Consider the following 20139-nt stretch of genomic DNA (forward strand, 5'->3'; position numbering starts at 1 on the left):
ATCCGGCATGTTCATCAGTGTCGCGAGCAAGCTCTCAAGGACATTCTTACATATATGCATTTGATCAAGGCAATGAGGTGTGTCGAGTTTGGGCCAGTACTCCAAGTCCCAAAACACAGACCTTGTCTTCCATACCTTTAGCAGCAGCTCCAACGCCTTTTTCATCGTCTTTCCCGGTGCGGGGCACTGTTCCCAGTTTTTCAACAGCTCATTGAGTTTGGTGCCGCTCCGCTTACGTGGAGGTCCTCGATGCTCAGGGTGACCATTGAATAGATCTCCACAGTTGTCGGTGTCAAAACCGGCGGATCTCGGGTAGGGGGTCCCAAACTGTGCATCTAAGGCTAATGGTAACAGGAGGCGGGGGACACAATGTTTGCCCAGGTTCAGGCCCTCTCGATGGAGGTAATACCGTACTTCCTGCTTGATTAATCTTGATGATACGAGTATTACAAGAGTTGATCTACCATGAGATCGTAGAGGCTAAACCCTAGAAGCTAGCCTATGATTATGATTGTTGTTGTCCTACGGACTAAACCCTCCGGTTTATATAGACACTGGAGGGGGCTAGGGTTACATAGAGTCGGTTATAGAGAAGGAAATCTACATATCCGAATTGCCAAGCTTGCCTTCCACGCAAAGGAGAGTCCCACCCGGACACGGGACGAAGTCTTCAATCTTGTATCTTCATAGTCCAATAGTCCAACACAAGTACATAGTCCGGCTGTCTGAGGACCCCTAATCCAGGACTCCCTCAGTAGCCCCTGAACCAGGCTTCAATGACGATGAGTCTGGCACGCAGATTGTCTTCGGCATTGCAAGGCAGGTTCTTCTCAAAAATCCCTAAGTACCTGTTGTAACTAGCAGTGTCCAGCTTCCCATTAATGTTGCACTTCCTCGGCTTCTGTACCTTAATAATGGCAATCTCCACGTGTCGAGCGAATGCGAGAAGTCGAGGCATTTTTACATTTGCCACCCTGACCATGTAAGTAAATCGTCTATTAAAGAGATGGGGATCCTCAGATCCAAATCACACCATCTCTCCCCAGCGAGGATCCATCCGAGCGCGCCCAAAAAAAGCCATCCCCTCATGGCCGGCCGTCGCAGCTCCTCCTCTCGCTCCCGTAGCGCTAAGCCAGGTGATTGGGAGAAGTGTTCTGTATCCCATGGCCAATTAGTGGAGTTGCAGACCCAGAGGTTTCTCCCGCCTGCATATCTTGTCCCCGTCCAAGCCGGACTAGCCACTTATGATGGCAGGGAGCAAGCAGAGAATTTCCCCAACCCATCCAGGGGGGAGCGAGTATGCCTTGTCCCTTACATGCTGAGGGGCCTCGGATTTCCAATCCATTTGTTCCTCCGCGGGCTCCTGGAGTACTACGGCCTCCAACTGCATAACTTCACTCTTGCTTCCATGCTCCACATCGCAGGTTATGTCGCCCTTTGCGAGTTGTTTCTGGGCTGCGAACCTCATTTCAAGCTATGGAAGAGGCTATTCTACCTCGTCCCTCGTAATCAGGAGGGATCAATATATCAAGTGGGCGGAGACGAAATATGGCGCATCACCGGGACTGGATACCTGTCCGGCACTCCAAAGAAGGCATCCGAAGACTGGCCTTCGAAATGGTTTTATATAGATGACGTCCCCCTTCCGGACCATATCCGGATGGGCCTTCTTGAGTTTGCCAATGCCCCACTGAAGAAACGCTGCAGCTGGCGTCCCCGGAGCCCCCAGGAGGAAGACAACAGAGAGGTCCTCTATCTGATGGACAGGATAAAAACACTAGCCAAATCTGGATTGACAATAATCGAGGTTATGTCAATATGCATAATGCGGGGGTGTAACCACTCCAGTACCGGGGGAATCCCATGTGGCACTTCAATGGAGAAGACGACGCCACCTGCTGCGGAGGTAAAGGTCCGGACTCCACCATCGCTCTAGCGAAAATATTGTCTGATTTGTATAAAGGAGAAGAAGAGGAGTTCACCCACATTAAGCCACGGGATGGATTTTCCATGTACAACCCCCCTAGCTGGGTGAGCTGCTATCCTTTACTCAACTCTGTTCATTCCCACATCCTTTCATCATGGATATTTACCTTGCTAATTCATAGCAGGAACTGCAAAACGTCGTGAGGGAGGTCAACAGCCCGCCTCCACAACTAGAGGACCACAACCGGGCCCTTGACCCCGGACTTGAAGAAGATCCGGACATATTTGTGGAGCTCGTCGACAGGACGTTTTACCAGTTAAGCTGTGACGGCACCTTGGTGGCTATCGTAGCCGATTATCCAGGCCTACTCCCTGCATCACATGTAAGTAAAACCGGAGTCCTAACTTTCGAGAAGGATCCTTCTTTACGCCTTACCCACCGCGCATGTATTGCGCTTTATAGGGAATGCCATCGGGGCGCCGTGCCGAACCCATGGTGACTCGCCAACAAGGGGCACCGAAGCCGGGTAGGCTTAAAAGGAAGGCGGTCAGGACTGAGATACCGTCGCAGAGGTATGATTAAAAACCTGCTCCGTGATTATCGTCTTTAAAATATAACAATGTCCATGGTCCCCTGGCAGAAAAAGCGCTCGCCGGACTATGTTTGGAGAGCCTGCCGGCCACGCCTCCACCAGCCGGACTCCAGAGCCGGACTCAGGGGTAGAGGCTAATGCGGGGACAACACCGGAGGTCCTACAGAGGATGCGGATAGAATATCCGCTACAAATTCCGAAGTGGAGAGCGCCATGAATCACAGGCGTCGACGGGCTGTACTCCGTGACCCTAATTTCTCCGAAGAGGCTTTCAATGCCTTCAACTCAGGAGATGCGTACATCCGAGCTGCTCAAGGTGGTCTTGCTAGAGCTAGGGACCAATATTTAAAGGATATACGGGTAAGAAAATCTGATAATTATGTATATCAGTAGCCCCTGAGACTTGAAACAGTTGGCGCAACTGATTTAAGGATCATTGTATGCATAGGTTCTTACAGAGAAGAACACCCATTTGTCCCAAGAGCTGGAGGAGTGCAAAGCCCAGTTAAGGGCCGCAGTTGCCAGAATGGGGGAATCCAAGAAGGCCTCATCTGGCAATACTTGTCTAAAAAAGATTGCAATTATGTGTCCCAGTTAGTATTCGGCATGCTTGTGAATCTAACAATAGATTCTGCAGATAATCCCGGAGGGAATCCAGGGATCGTACAAGAGGATGAGCAACAAGCTAAACGACAACTAGAGGCTGGCAAGCGTGTGCTTACACGGGTTAGGCGGGAGAAAAACGATCTCCAAGACGCCAATACCCGGCTGGTTGTTGAATTAAAAGATGTTCGGGCCCAGCTTGCTGACTCCATGAAGGAGAATAAGAGGCTTCGACGCAGCATTTTTAGTAAGTGCTCGAACGAACCTTTATACAGTTCGGTGAAGAAACGGGCTAACAGAGTTATGTCTGTAGGTATGCTGACAGGTCGTCCCGAAGAGGAGATGCCCGGATCCGCAGGCGATCTTCTGCAAGAGCTCTCACAACTGCACGAACAAGTTTGGCAGGTGATGCAGGGTATTGCCCAGGCCTTGTGGCCGTCCGCCTCCCTGCGAGCAGGCATGGGGGAGCTTGTAGAGATGCTCAAGGGAGTGTGGTGGCGCTTCCAATTATGGAAGATATCGGCCTGCCGACAAGGTGCGAGGGAAGCCTAGGCCATGGTGAAGACGCGGTACACCAAGGTTGACCCAAATCACATGGCCGAGGTCGGACCTGTAGGGTCAGATGGGAAAGAGATCCCCGTTAGTCTGGTATATGACCAGGTAGGATTAGACGCAAAGTATTCCCAACAGGATTGTAGGCTAGACAGCCTGTTGGATGGTATAGAAGAAGAATTTAGTCAGTCTAAGTGACTATGTACTTCAAATGACATATTTTGTCCCTAGCCGGATTGTAAATCATTTGTCTTGGCGGACCTTTTTGCTTCAAACTCCGGACCCGACAGTCCGGAGTGTATCCGAATACCCACTCAGTTATGTAAACCGGGGTATGCATGGAAACCAGGCGTAGGGGTCATAAGTGCTTGAACAGACAAGTATCCAACTAGTTATGTTATATTACATGGATAGTAAGAAACATCTTCCAGGGAGAATAGTTCTGTTAAGGGTTCCTTTCCCTGGGTACGCATGCATTAACGTGCATGTCCGAGCTGCAAATAGAGACGCAGGATATGAAACATTTGGGGGTTTATATTGTAAATAGGTAAGAAACATCTTTTGTTCACCGACCGAATATTCCATTAAGAACGCTAGCTTTCGGCTTCACCCAGTCTGAGGTACGTGTCCGACTGACCCGGCAGTAACAATCGCAGAGGTGCTCCCCTTATGCCCTAGCCGAACTAACGGGAATGTAGGGCATAAACACAGGAGCCAGGCAACCCAGCTTGGCCAAAACTTAAGTCATATCGATGCATATAATGGCGAAAAAAGGTACATATGGAAAAGTGACACATATGTAGTGGGCATAAAGCCCGGGAAAAAATTATATTAAGCTTCTGTATAGGAAGCCCCTAGGTATAATGAGCGCGCATAGCGCGTCAAGATTGTGTAGTCAAGACACACTTGAAGCCTTTAAGGCCATACAAAAAAAATAAGAAAGAAAGAAAGAAAGCGGATATAACTTTAAAAAAGGCGGAGGTAATGAGACGAACACGGAGTTCGGCACTAGGCGTAGAATCTTCGGAGTCTGGCTGCGTTCCATGGGTTTGGCTCGAGTCGATTATCAGATGCATCACGCAGACGGTATGCCCCTCCGGTGAGAACTTTATCAATGATGAAGGGACCCTCCCACTTGGGCTTGAGCTTGTCCTTTTTCTTCTCTGGTAGGCGTAGAACGAGTTCGCCAACGTTATAAGTTTTGGCCCGTACTTCTCTGCTTTGATACCTTCGAGCATGTTGCTGATAGAATGCGGAACGGGCTTTTGCGACGTCACGCTCCTCCTCCAGGGCATCTAAACTGTCCTGCCGGTCAAGCTCGACTTCTCTCTCTTCATACATGCGCACTCGAGGTGAGTCATAAATGATATCGCAGGGCAATACCGCCTCTATGACGTACACCATAAAAAATGTTGTGTATCCGGTAGTGCGATTCGGCGTGGTCCGCAGCCCCCATAGTACAGAGTCGAGCTCCTCGAACCAGTGTGTATCTGATTCCTTCAAGGATCGCACTAGTCTGGGTTTGATGCTGCTCATAATATGACCATTTGCTCGTTCGACTTGACCATTTGTTTGGGGGTGATTGACGGAGGTGTAATCGAGCTTAATGCCCATGTTGCCGCACCAAGTTTTCACCTTGTCGGCTATGAAGTTGGAGCCATTATCGGTGATGATGCTGTGGGGGCCACCGTAATGGTGTATGGGCCACCGTAATGGTGTACGACCCCTGATATGAAGTCTATCACTGGTCCGGATTCGGCCGTTTTAACTGGTTTGGCTTCTATCCATTTGGTGAATTTATCCACCATGACCAACAAGTATTTTTTCTTATGGCTTCCTCCTTTAAGGGGTCCAACCAAATCGAGCCTCCAGACCGCGAAGGGCCAAGTTATAGGGATTGTTTGGAGAGCGATAGGTGGCATATGGCTTTGATTTGCAAAAAGCTGGCAACCGATGCAATGTTGGACGAGGTCCTATGCGTCTGCTCGGGCTGTCGGCCAATAGAAACCTGTACGGAAGGCCTTGCGTACAAGGGCCCGAGCTGCGGCGTGATGGCCGCCGAGTCCAGCGTGAATTTAGGCCAAGAGCTGCCACCCTTCCTCTTCGGAGATGCACCTTTGGAGCACTCTGGTCGCGCTTTTCTTATAAAGCTCTCCCTCGTGGGCCTTGTAGGCTTTAGAATGCCGCACAATGCAACGTGCCTCGTTTTGGTCCTTGGGGAGTTCTTGCCTATTTACGTAGGCTAAGAAGGGTTCTGTCCACGGGGCAATGGCAGCCATGATCACGTGGGCTGAAGGTGTTATTTCGGTGGCGGAGCCTCCGATTATGTCATTGTGTTCGGGATCTGGGGTTGTGGTCGGATCCGGACTGGTATTGCCGGTCTCCCCCTGCCACACCACGAATGGCTTGAAAAGCTTTCCAAGAAGATATTAGGCGGGACGGGGTCGCGTTTAGCGCCGATGTGGGCGAGGATATCCTCCCCTTGATTGTTTTCTCGGACCACATAATGGAATCCGAGCCCCTTGAACCGAGCTGACATTTTGAGGACGGCATTGCGGTAAGCCGCCATTTTCGGGTCCTTGGCGTCAAAGTCTCCATTTATTTGAGATATTGCGAGGTTCGAATCCCCCCGCACCTGTAGGCGTTGAATGCCCATGGAGACTGCCATCCGAAGATCATGCAACAGAGCCTCATATTCGGCTGCATTGTTGGAGTTTGTGTATAGTATTTGTAGTACGTATTGGACTGTATCCCCGGTGGGGGATGTCAGGACAACACCTGCTCCCAGACCAGCCAGCATCTTAGAGCCGTCAAAGTGCATGATCCAATTGGAATATGTGCCGTACTCTTTAGGGAGTTCGGCTTCTGTCCATTCGGCGACAAAGTCAGCTAGTACTTGCGACTTAATGGCTCGTCGTGGTTTATATATGATGTCAAACGGGAGGAGCTCGATGGCCCACTTAGCAATCTGGCCCGTGGCATCACAGTTATTTATTATATCGTTGAGTGGTACTTCAGAGGCCACCATGATTGAACACTCTTGGAAGTAGTGTCGTAGTTTCCGGGATGCCATGAAGACCGTGTATGCTATCTTTTGATAATGTGGGTACCGTGACTTGCATGGTGTGAGGACAGTGGATACGTAGTATACGGGCTTTTGAAGCGGGAATTTATGTCTGTCCTCCTCTTGTTCGACGACGAGCACTGCACTTACAACTTGGTGTGTTGCAGCTATATATAACATCATGTGTTTTATTTCTCTAATGAATCCGGCTTCAAGTAACTTGGCTAGATCCTCTCCGATGGCTTGCCGTTTGGGTTCTGAAAAGCGCCGTAGAGTCTGCTTGACCGGCTTGTATCCCTTCGGTATGTTTAGGCTATGCTCGGCCAGCCTGTGTGGGATGCCTGACATGTCTGAAGGGTGCCAGGCAAAGATGTCCCAATTCTCGCGCAAGAACACCCGCAATGCGGTGTCTATTGTGGGGTTTAGTTGTGCCCCGATGGATGTTGTTTTTGTGGAGTCCGTTGGGTGGACCTGGAATTTGACTATTTCGTCCGCTGGTTTGAAAGAGGTGGACTTGGATCGTTTGTCGAGTATCACGTCATCCCGGTCCATTATGGAGCGCAGCGCAGTTAGTTCTTCGGCCGCGAGGGCTTCGGATAATGCCTCAAGGGCCAGTGCGGCGGTTTTGTTTTCGGCGCGGAGTGCTACGTCCGGATCACTGGCTAGAGTGATGATTCCGTTGGGCCCGGGCATCTTGAGCTTCATGTACCCATAATGGGGTATAGCTTGGAAGCTCGTGAATGCATCCCGCCCTAAAAGGGTGTGGTATCCGCTACTGAACAGGGCCACCTGGAATGTGATTTCTTCGGACCTGTAATTCTCCAGTGTGCCGAATACCACATCTAGTGTGATTTTCCCGCGCATCGTGCCTCCCGACTAGGGATGATTCCTCTGAAGGTCATGCTGCTTTGCTCAATGTGGCTCTTGTCTATTTCCATTTTGTTGAGAGTCCTCGTAGATGAGGTTTAATCCGCTGCCATCGTCCATGAGCACTTTAGTAAACCGGAATGATACGTTTCCAACGTATCTATAATTTATGAAGCATTCATGCTATTTTATTATCTATTTTGAATGATTATGGGCTTTATTATACACTTCTATATTACTTTTGCGACTAACCTATTAACCGGAGGCCCAACCCATATTGCTATTTTATTGCCTGTTTCAGTATTCCAAAGAAAAGGAATATCAAACAGAGTCCAAACGGAATGAAACCTTTGGCAGCGTGATTTTTGGAACGAACGTGACCCAGGAAACTTGTAGTGCAAGCCAGGGGAGCATCGAGGAAGCCACGAGATAGGGGGCATGCCCACCCCCTTGGTGCGCCCTACCCTCTCATGGGCCCCTCGAGGCTCCCCCGACCGACTTCTTTCGCCTATATATTCCCATATACCCTAGAAACATCGAAACGGAAGATAGATCGGGAGTTTCGCCGCCGCAAGCCTCTGTAGCCACCAAAAACCTCTCGGGAGCCTATTCCAGCACCCTGCCGAAGGGGGAACCCATCACCGGTGGACATCTTCATCATCCCGGCGCTCTCCATGACGAGGAGGGAGAAGTTCACCCTCGGGGCTGAGGGTGTCTACCAGTAGCTATGTGTTTGATCTCTCTCTCTCTCCCGTGTTCTCTCTATGGCACAATCTTGATGTATCCCGAGCTTTGCTATTATAGTTGTATCGTATGATGTTTCTCCCCCTCTACTCTCTTGTGATGAATTGAGTTTTCCTCTTGAAGTTATCTTATCGGATTGAGTCTTTAAGGATTTGAGAACACTTGATGTATGTCTTCCCGTGCTTATCTGTGGTGACAATGGGATATCACGTGCCACTTGATGTATGTTTTGGTGATCAACTTGTGGGTTCCGCCCATGAACCTATGCATAGGGGTTAGCACACGTTTTCGTCTTGACTCTCTGGTAGAAACTTTGGGGCACTCTTTGAAGTACTTTATGTTGGTTGAATAGATGAATCTGAGATTGTGTGATGCATATCGTATAATCATGCCCACGGATACTTGAGGTGACAATCGAGTATCTAGGTGACATTAGGGTTTTGGTTGATTTGTGTCTTAAGGTGTTATTCTAGTACGAACTCTTGAATAGGCTGATCCAAAAGAATAACTTTGAGGTGGTTTCGTACCCTACCATAATCTCTTCGTTTGTTCTCCGCTATTAGTGGCTTTGGAGTGACTCTTTGTTGCATGTTGAGGGATTGTTATATGATCTATCTATGTTATTATTGTTGAGAGAACTTGCACTAGTGAAAGTATGAACCCTAGGCCTTGTTTCCTACCATTGCAACACCATTTACGCTCACTTTTAACATTAGTTACCTTGCTGTTTTTATATTTTCAGATTACAAAAACCTATATCTACCATATTGCACTTGTATCACCATCTCTTTGCCGAACTAGTGCATCTATACAATTTGCCATTGTATTGGGTGTGTTGGGGACACAAGAGACTCTTTGTTATTTGGTTGCAGGGTTGTTTGAGAGAGACCATCTTCATCCTACGCCTCCCACGGATTGATAAACCTTAGGTCATCCACTTGAGGGAAATTTGCTACTGTCCTACAAACCTGTGCACTTGCAGGCCCAACAACGTCTACAAGAAGAAGGTTGTGTAGTAGACATCAAGCTCTTTTCTGGCGCCGTTGCCGGGGAGGTGAGTGCTTGAAGGTATATCTTTAGATCTTGCAATCGAATCTTTTTGTTTCTTGTTTTATCACTAGTTTAGTCTATAAAAAGAAAACTACAAAAAATGGAATTGAGTTTGTCTCATACGCTTCATCTTTTTAATATCTTTCATGAGTATGATGAAAAGGAAAATTGTGCTCAAGTGCTAGAAGAAGAAATCTATAGAATGTTTGATACTAAATCTTTGAATCATGAGCATGATTGCAATGTTGTTAGTATGAACTCCTTGAATATCCATAGTACTAATGATGATTGCACTAGTTATGATGAAAATGTCTCCTATAAGCATGTCAATTTTTGTGGAGAGCATTGGGTTTGCATGGACACACCAAATAGAGAAAATAGATATTGCAAGAGGCATGAGTATTTAGAAACTAAAGGGTTGCAAGAAAGTCTAGACAAGAGTGCTGAGAATTTAAGGTATCTTTACCGTTGTGAACTTTGCAATGAACGTGATCATTTACATCTCCAATGCAAATTGTTTCATGATCGAATCGTGTCCAAAAATTGTGATGATTTGATCTCCCTTTCTCATTACAATGAACCTAGTTTGCTTTTGGGTTATGAAGAATTGAAACGTGCAACTAAGCTTATTCCAAAATTTAATCTTGAGCATTTCCTTGATATTGATTTAGAGGAGATTTATTTGTTTTGTGCGGTGAATTTCATTGAAAATCCTTATATTGCCAATCACCTAAAGAAAAGAAAGCAATTAGAAGATGAAGAGAATACTAATGAAAGGGAAGAGACTTCCCAATCTCCTCCTATTATTTCTTATGATGAATCAAGTAACGAGGAGGAGCTTTCTATTCAACCAATCTCGTCAATAAGGAGCTCAAAGAGGAAGGTTGAACCCACACATAATGTGAAGAAGAAAAAGAAAAGAAGGAGCACAAAGGTAGAAAGGTATCCCTCCCAAATGAATTTCCTCCTACTACTCATTGTGATGATGATAATTGCTATACTATTGGTGCTATCCATATTTTTAATGATGAGAGTGATTATGCTTATGATATGAAAAGACCCAAGCTTGGGGAAGCTATGTTTGGTGAGGATGACATATTTGAGAATATATTTGCTGAAATTAATGTTTGTCCCAAGCTTGGGGATGCTATGTTTAATGAAGATGATATTTTTAGCATCCCAAGTTTTGACATGCAAAGTTGTTATGATGATAGCATGCCTCTTACCTATGATGATTATATTGATGAAAGTGGGTTTGGAAGAGTGTCAACTTTAGGAAGTAGTTATCCCACTATTTTGGAGGATATTGAATCTTATTATGATAAATATGAAAGTGGATTTGGAAGAGTGTCAACTTTATTTAGTGATGACTCCACTACCTTGGAAGAGGTTTCAATCGATTATGATGAGAACGAAGTTGCTACTTATGATGATTATTGTGATGAAACTTATGCTATAAAAAGTAGTGATGATTTTATTTATAAAACTTGTCATGATTATGATTACCCTTTTTCTGAACATTACTCTTTTAATGTGGAAACAATTTTTAGTGTTCAAGTCTCTTATGATACTCCCACTATTCCGAATGAGAAGAATTTTGCTTATGTAGAGAATAGTAAATTTTCTATGCTTGTAGATCATGAAAAGAATGCTTCAGGTGCTAGTTATATTGTTGAATTCATTCATGATGCTACTGAAAATTATTATGAGGGAGGAATATATGCTTGTAGGAATTGCAATAATGTCAAGTTTCCTCTTTATGTGTTGAAAATCTTGAAGCTATGCTTGTTTTACCTTCCTATGCTAGTTGATTATTGTTACCATAAGTTGTTTGATCACAAAATCCCTATGCATAGGAAGTGGGTTAGGCTTAAATGTTCTAGTCATATGCTTCATGATGCTCTCGTTATGTTTCAATTCTTATCTTTTATGTGAACATCATTGTCATCATCATGCCTATCTAGAAAGGCATTAAAGAAAAGCGCTTGTTGGAAGACAACCCAATATTTATCCTTACTGTTTTTGTGTGTTCACATTATTATGCTACTGTAGTAATCATGTTTTATAGCTTTTGATTCAATAAAGTGCCAAGTAAGACCTTTAGGATAGCTTACGGTGATAGTTGTGTTGATCTTGCTGAAAATCAGAAACTTTGGCACCCAGTAAGTTAGTTTTGCTAATTCACAGAAACGTGCTTTTGATCTGATTCTTTTTGCTCTGGATTGGTACACAAATTTCTTAGGACTTCCTAATTTGGTAGGATTTTTGGAGTTCCAGAAGTATACGTTTGATACAAATTACTACAGACTGTTCTGTTTTTGACAGATTCTATTTTCTATGTGTTGTTTGCTTATTTTGATGAATCTATGAGTAATATAGGAGGGTATGAACCATAGAGAAGTTAGAATAAAGTAGATTTTACACCAATATGAATTTAGAATGAGTTCATTACAGTACCCAAGTGGTGGTTTTATTTTCATATACTAACAAAGCTTACGAGTTTTCTGTTGAGTTTTGTGTTGTGAAGTTTTCAAGTTTTGGGTAAAGATTCGATGGACTATGGAATAAGGAGTGGCAAGAGCCTAAGCTTGGGGATGCCCGAGAAGGCATCCCCTCTTTTGTCTTCATTCATCGGTAACTTTACTTGGAGCTATATTTTTATTCGCCACATGATATGTGTTTTGCTTGGAGCATCATTTTCTTTTGTTAGTATTTGCTTGCTGTTATTTAGATTAATGTTTTGCATCTTTAGTTTCAATAAAAATGTCAAGGATAGCCTTTACCATGCTTATTTTGCTAGTATACATGTTGCTGTTTGAAAACAGAAAGTTTACCGCTGTTGCAAAAATTCCCTAGAAAAGTCAGAGAATGGTATAATGTTGAAACTTCTTGCATATTGAGCTCTGATAAATCTTCTACAGCATAGTATTTTTCTCATAATTTTTGGATTTAGGTAAGTATTGATACTCTTACATTCTTTATAGACTGTACTGTTTTGGTTCTTATGTTTGCATTGTTTGCATATGTTTGCTTGTTAAATGATTCTATTTGAGGATAGGAGTATTAAATATGCAGAGGCATTTAGTATGCAATGTTGAATAATAATTTTAGTGATTTGTTACAGTAGAAAATGATAAGGTTTTGCATTGGTTTATACTAACCTATCTCACGAGTTCTTGTTGAGTTTGGTGTGGATGAAGCTTTTGATAAAAAGAGAAACCATGATATGAGAGGAATTAAGGAGACACAAAAGCTCAAGCTTGGGGATGCCCAAGGCACCCCAAGATAATATTTCAAGAAATCTCAAGCATCTAAGCTTGGGGATGCCCCGTTAGGCATCCCACCTTTCTTCTTCAACAACTATCAGTTAGTATCGGTTGAGCATAAGTTTTTGCTTCTTCACATGAGTTGTGCTATCCTTGCAATGTCTTTTTATTTTTGCTTGCTATTTGAATACAATACGAAGATCTAAAATTCTTAAATGAGAGAGAGTCTTCACATAGTTACATAATTATCTAGCTACTCATTGATCTTCACTTATATCTTTTTGGAGTAGTTTTTCATTTACTCGTGTGCTTCACTTATATCCTATGAATAAATTGTTGAATGAGTTGATTGTAATAAATCTGAAATTATATATGCCTCATTTGCTTATCCCATGGGGAGTAATGACTTCACGTCTAAGAAGTAGAGGTTGTAAATATATTGGAGGTTAGCAAGCATTATATTGGTCATTTGAACAATTCATGAAATAATATTGAAGGAAGAGAGATTCCACATGTAAATATACTATCCTAGACATCTTTTATAGTTGGGAGCACTCATTAAGTATGACATGCTAAAGAGTTGATGTTGGACAAGGAAGACAACGTAATGGGTTATGTTTTCGCACATCTCAGTTAAAGTATATTGTCATGGATCATTCAAACATGTTGAGCTTGCCTTTCCCCCTCATGCTAGCCAAAATTCCTTGCACCAAGTAGAGATACTACTTGTGCTTCCAAATATCCTTAAACCCAGTTTTGCCATGAGAGTCCACCATACCTACCTATGGATTGAGTAAGATCCTTCAAGTAAGTTGTCATCGGTGCAAGCAATAAAAATTGCTCTCTAAATATGTATGATCTTTTGGTGTGAAGAAAATAGCTTTATACGATCTTATTATGGAAGCAATAAAAGCGGCGGACTGCATAATAAAGATCCATATACAAGTGGCAATATAAAGTGACGTTCATTCGCATTAAGATTTTGTGCATCCAACCCTAAAATCGCATGAAAACCTCTGCTTCCCTCTGCGAAGGGCCTATCTTTTATTTTATGTCTTTTAATTTATGCAAGAGTCAAGGTGATCTTCGCCTTTCCCTTTTTTATTTTATCCTTTGGCAAGCACCTCGTGTTGGGAAGATCCTGATATATATATATCCAATTGGATATAAGTTAGCATGAACTATTATTGTTGACATCACCCAAAGGTGAATACGTTGGGAGGCAACACTATAAGCCCCTATCTTTCTCAGTGTCCGATTGAAACTCCATAACCATTAGTATTGCGTGAGTGTTAGAAATTGTAGAAGACTATATGACAGTTGAGTATGTGGAGTTTGCTATTCCTGAAAATAAGATGAATTGCAATTGTTTGATGACTGAGAATGAAGTTTGCTAGTTTTCAAGAAAGTTTATGGTCTATGCTTTGACATGTGAATTGCTTGTTACTTTATCGTGAGAAGTTTTATGAGATGAACTACTGTTATGACATATTATCATGCTAGAAAAGGTGATTGAAATTATCATTGATCAAACTTATGCACCTGCTAGCATTCACACTTCATAAATTCTTTCTTTTATCATTTACCTACTCGAGGACGAGTAGGAATTAAGCTTGGGGATGTTGATACGTCTCCAACGTATCTATAATTTATGAAGCATTCATGCTATTTTATTATCTGTTTTGAATGATTATGGGCTTTATTATACACTTTTATATTACTTTTGGGACTAACCTATTAACCGGAGGCCCAGCCCATATTGTTGTTTTATTGCATGTTTCAGTATTTCGAAGAAAAGGAATATCAAATGGAGTCCAAACGGAATGAAACCTTTGGCAGCGTGATTTTTGGAACGAACGTGACCCAGGAAACTTGTAGTGCAAGCCAGGGGAGCATCGAGGAAGCCACGAGATAGGGGGCGCGCCCACCCCCTGGGAGCGCCCTACCCTCTCGTGGGCCCCTCGAGGCTCCCCCAACCGACTTCTTTCGCCTATATATTCCCATATACCCTAAAAACATCGAAACGGAAGATAGATCGGGAGTTCCGCCGCCGCAAGCCTCTGTAGCCACCAAAAATCTCTCGGGAGCCCGTTCCGGCACCCTGCCAGAGGGGGAACCCATCACCAGTGGCCATCTTCATCATCCTGATGCTCTCCATGACGAGGAGGGAGTAGTTCACCCTCGGGGCCGAGGGTATCTACCAGTAGCTATGTGTTTGATCTCTCTCTCTCTCTCTCTCTCGTGTTCTCTCTATGGCACGATCTTGATGTATCACGAGCTTTGCTATTATAGTTGGATCTTATGATGTTTCTCCTCCTCTACTCTCTTGTGATGAATTGAGTTTTCCTCTTGAAGTTATCTTATCGGATTGAGTCTTTAAGGATTTGAGAACACTTGATGTATGTCTTGCCGTGCTTATCTGTGGTGACAATGGGATATCACGTGCCACTTGATGTATGTTTTGGTGATCAACTTGCAGGTTCCGCCCATGAACCTATGCATAGGGGTTGGCACACGTTTTCGTCTTGACTCTCCGGTAGAAACTTTGGGGCACTCTTTGAATTACTTTGTGTTGGTTGAATAGATGAATCTGAGATTGTGTGATGCATATCGTATAATCATGCCCACGGATACTTGAGGTGACAATGGAGTATCTAGGTGACATCAGGGTTTTGGTTGATTTGTGTCTTAAGGTGTTATTCTAGTACGAACTCTTGAATAGATTGATCCGAAAGAATAACTTTGAGGTGGTTTCATACCCTACCATAATCTCTTCATTTGTTCTCCGCTATTAGTGGCTTTGGAGTGACTATTTGTTGCATGTTGAGGGATTGTTATATGATCTATCTATGTTATTATTGTTGAGAGAACTTGCACTAGTGAATGTATGAACCCTAGGCCTTGTTTCCTACCATTGCAACACCGTTTACGCTCACTTTTATCATTAGTTACCTTGTTGTTTTTATATTTTAAGATTACAAAAACCTATATCTACCATCCATATTGCACTTGTATTACCATCTCTTCGCTGAACTAGTGCACCTATACAATTTGCCATTGTATTGGGTGTGTTGGGGACACAAGAGACTCTTTGTTATTTGGTTGTAGAGTTGTTTGAGAGAGACCATCTTCATCCTACGCCTCCCATGGATTGATAAACCTTAGGTCATCCACTTGAGGGAAATTTGCTACTGTCCTACAAACCTGTGCACTTGCAGGCCCAACAACATCAACAAGAAGAAAGTTGCATAGTAGACATCACAGAAGCCGTCCACAATTGGACTAAGGACCAAAGCGGCTGGTGCTCGGACTGTTCAGAATTGAGGTTCGTCACTGGCATTGAAGGTTATGGCCGTGTCGTTCCAATTTATTGCTGCAACGTGGCAGACTTCGGCGAGGCTGCGGAGTGCTCGCTTGCGCCTGTTATTTGAGGCGAAAGTCTCGAAGATTGTCAATACTGTATTGTTATTTTCCGTAGGATGATGCTCTGCGGTATCGTTGATGAGGAGATCCTCGCCGGTCTTGGCCACCTGCCGGAGTATCCAACATGCTCCAAGGCTGTGTGTTGGTATGGTATCCGGTGTGCTATGAATTTTGCATGGCCCATTGAGCCATCCCTCCAATACGGTTCCACGCCCTGTAGTGGGCTTTGGTTACTTTGTAATTGGATTGGGTGACTTGCAAGAGTGCACCCTTTTAGTTCGGATGAGGGGTTTAGTGAGAGCCGGAGGATCCCAGAATTTTGTTTGGGTTTTCCAGGCGCTTTCCATCGCATAGTACTTCTGTACTATGGTCGCCAAGTCAGCGAAGTGTGCTATGTCATGGCGACTTATGGTGTTGAGGATTCCCTTGTCCGTGCAATTTTTGCAAAAGAATGAGATTGCATCTTCCTCGCGACAGTCCTTGACCTTGCTCATTACAAGGAGGAATCTGGCCCAGAAGTGATGTATTGTCTCTTGGGGCTCTTGTCTAATGTGGGAAAGATCGCTTGTATCTGGGTGGGTGGGTAGATTTAAGTCCAAACCCTGACCTTATCTGATACCCAGGGGCAGAGGTGCTTCCGAGCTTGGCAATTCGGGCTTCGGGATGTTGCCCAATTTTTCTGGCCCGCTGTCTGATTCTAGGTTCGGAACTTGGGCCATGTCCTCCCGTAGACGGGTATCCGGCTCGGAGAGCTCGGGAATCCAGACATAGTTCATCCTCAAAATAGAGGAAGAATCGCTGCATTGCTCCTCCACCACCGCTATCTGATGGGTGACCGACGAAGAGTTAATCTCTCTTTGGTCGGGTTTAAGCCCAATCCGATGATAGTCCATAGCGACTCCCAAGGCGGCGATGCGATCCAAGAGCTCGTTCAGGGAGGAGAGCTCCATTGGATCCATCTGCTCGGTGAATTCCGAGCTGACGTGGAGGCTGTTTTTGATGACCCGAGAAGTCATCATCGGCGCCGCGGCTGAACGGGCGGTCATGACGAAGCCGCCTAGTCGGAGAGTTTGGCCTATAGCCAGGGCTCCCCCAAGGTGATGTTGTCCTTGATAACAAGGCGAGCCATCAAGCCTTACCGTGACGACACAGTGGAACTCTCAATGAAAGCACCAATGTCGATGTCAAAACCGGTGGATCTCGGGTAGGGGGTCCCGAACTATGCGTCTAAGGCTAATGGTAACAGGAGGCGGGGGACACAATGTTTACCCAGATTCGGGCCCTCTCGATGGAGGTAATACCCTACTTCCTGCTTGATTGATCTTGATGATACGAGTATCTGCATAGTCCAACAGTCCGGCACAAGTACATAGTCCGGCTGTCCGAGGACCCCCTAATCCAGGACTCCCTCAACGGTTTCTCCACGGGTCGTCCTGGTCGAGCCATCTTCGATGCCCCATGTACACGATTTTTCCAGACCCGCCATCTTTCCTTGACGTTAGCTGCTGAGACATCGTATCATCCATGCACCGCGTGCATCCGCAATATCCATGGCACACCTGGCCTGCGACATATCTGTAATCGAGATAGTCGTGCACCGTTGTGATCAGCGCGGCTCTCATGTAGAAATAATCGCCTTTGCTGGCGTCCCATGTCTTGGCTGGCGTTTTCCATAACGTGTCTAACTCCTCTTGAAGTAGCCCCAAATATAGATTAATATTATTTCCTGATTGTTTCGGCCCTTGAATCAGCATGCTCATGTGAATGTACTTCGACTTCATGCAGGCCCGACCCTGAGGAGGGGGGGGGGCAGGGAGGCGGTCGCCCCAGGCCCCCGAGGCTGAGGGGCCCCCCAGGATGTACTCTGTACTAGGCTTGGCCCGAAGTGATGTAAAAAAGGGCTTGGCCCGAAGTATTAACGACCTATGTCGTCAGAGGCTGAGCTGAAAATTAGATCGCGAATAATTAGGGTCTATTCTCCCCTCGACTCCTCCTTCCGATTTGACTAGCCACGATGGCCGCCGCCGCCGCACATAGGTCGTTGCTCCATTCTTGTTCTTCCGTTCCTCGTGCTGCTTTCCATCCGTCGGGGGTCGGTCTGGCAGCAGGAATGTGAAATTGCCATGGTTTTGATGTTGTCATCTGGAGAGTTACAATGCCGATCAAGCAAAAACATCTACCAGGAGTCGCTGCTACCGCTGCAAGCTTCTATTCATGGTTGCCAATCAAGACACAATAAGGACTGACGGAAGGTAAGACTACAATTTCTCTACAAATATCATTTTTTTAAATGATCTCTTTTCTCTTCAAATATCTAGCGGTATTATTATATTCGGTGTCTAGTGCTTGCCATTTACTATTAATAACCAGCGGAAGTGAACGTCGTACTAGCAGTAGTAACGTGTCATGGTTGACTCAGATTTCACATAAGAACATCTGAATTGTACGCATGTCCTGGGTAACATACAGCCAAATGTTCATAATGTTTCTTCAGCATCATTTACCTTTACTTTTCTTGTGTGACCACTTCAATCATAGGTTTTCTTTTTCCCAATATTTGTTGTCATCAATTTTCAGACACACTTTAGTTTTTTGTTACAATATGACAAGTGATAATCAAATGACCGTACATTATTTAGGGATAGAGAATACTCGAAATTATTGATTTGTGAGTATGCCATGATAATCAGTAAGATTGTTATATTAAGTTGTTCTAGTGTGTTGTGGCTTTGTAGCTTTGCGCTTTTATATTAATATATATAAATATGTTGATTTTTTTAATGCAATATATTAAGGGCCCCGGGTTCTAGTTTCGCCCCGGGCCCTCGAAATCTCAGGACCGGCCCTGACTTCATGCACAACCAGGGGGGAGGTTGTACATCCATACAAACACGGGCCATGTGCTATCGTTGGTATTCTGGTTGCCAAACGGATTCATGCCATCGGTACACGCGCCGAGCATGATGTTCCTTGCTTCACATTCGAAATACCGATAGAAGTCGTTCAACGCTCTCTACTGGCTTCCATCCTTGACGTGTCTCAGCTTCAGATCATCTCCATCGCCGGGCTTCTTCCTCTCCGCGTGCCAGCGCATGAGCTTTGCTTCCTTGAGATCTACGAAATACCGCTAGAGACGGGGAGTGATCGGTAAGTACCATACAACTTTCTGGGGAGATTTCTTCCCGGCCTTCTTGTATCGAGAAGCATTGCACACCGGACAGCTTATTTTTTCCGCGTGCTCCCTTCGATAAATTATGCAATCGTTGATGCATGCATGGTATCTAATGTGCGGCAGATCAAGAGGGCACACGATCTTCTTGGCCTCATCCACACTAGTAGGACATAGATTCCCCGTGGGAAGAACATCCTTTAGGTACTTGAGATGCTCATCGAGGCTAGTGTCGGTCCATTTGTTTTAGCCTTCGTCTTCAGGAGTTGGAGCGTAAAACTCAAGTGGGTCACCTCAGGATTGAAACCATCATACAATGGAGTGTTCGAGTCTACCACCAATTGCTGCAGCTTAGCCCCCTCTCGAGAAGCAGCTCTCTCAGTACTCGTCTCCTTGCGAAGCAGTGCTTGAACATGAGGGTCCCGCACGATTGAACTTAGTACCGACGAACTCTGCGGCGTGGAGTCCACGTTCTCTCTGCTGCCATGTCCGGCCCCTTCTCCGCCGCCATGTCCGGCCCCTTCTCCTCCACCATGTCCGGCCCCTTCTTCGCCGCCATGCTGTCCAGCCTCTTCCCCGCCGCCATTATCGATCATCTCTTCGTCTTGCCCCGTGTCGTCATTGCCTGTCCCGTCCTCAACATCATCATCCTCATCTTCAATTATCCACCGAGTATAGCCATCCATGAAACCAGTCATGAGCAGGTGCGCTTCGACACGACCATCGTCATAGGGGTCGAGCCAAACTATTCCTTTGCATCTTCGACACGGACATAAAACCTGTCAGGTTATTTTCTTTCATGTCCTGCACCGCCGACCGCAACCACCTGCCCACCATCGTTCCACTGACCATCATGAACGCCTGCACGGTAATAATAAACAA

The sequence above is a fragment of the Triticum aestivum genome, chromosome 5B (genome assembly GCF_018294505.1).
Source record: "Triticum aestivum cultivar Chinese Spring chromosome 5B, IWGSC CS RefSeq v2.1, whole genome shotgun sequence".
Lineage (NCBI taxonomy): Eukaryota > Viridiplantae > Streptophyta > Magnoliopsida > Poales > Poaceae > Triticum > Triticum aestivum.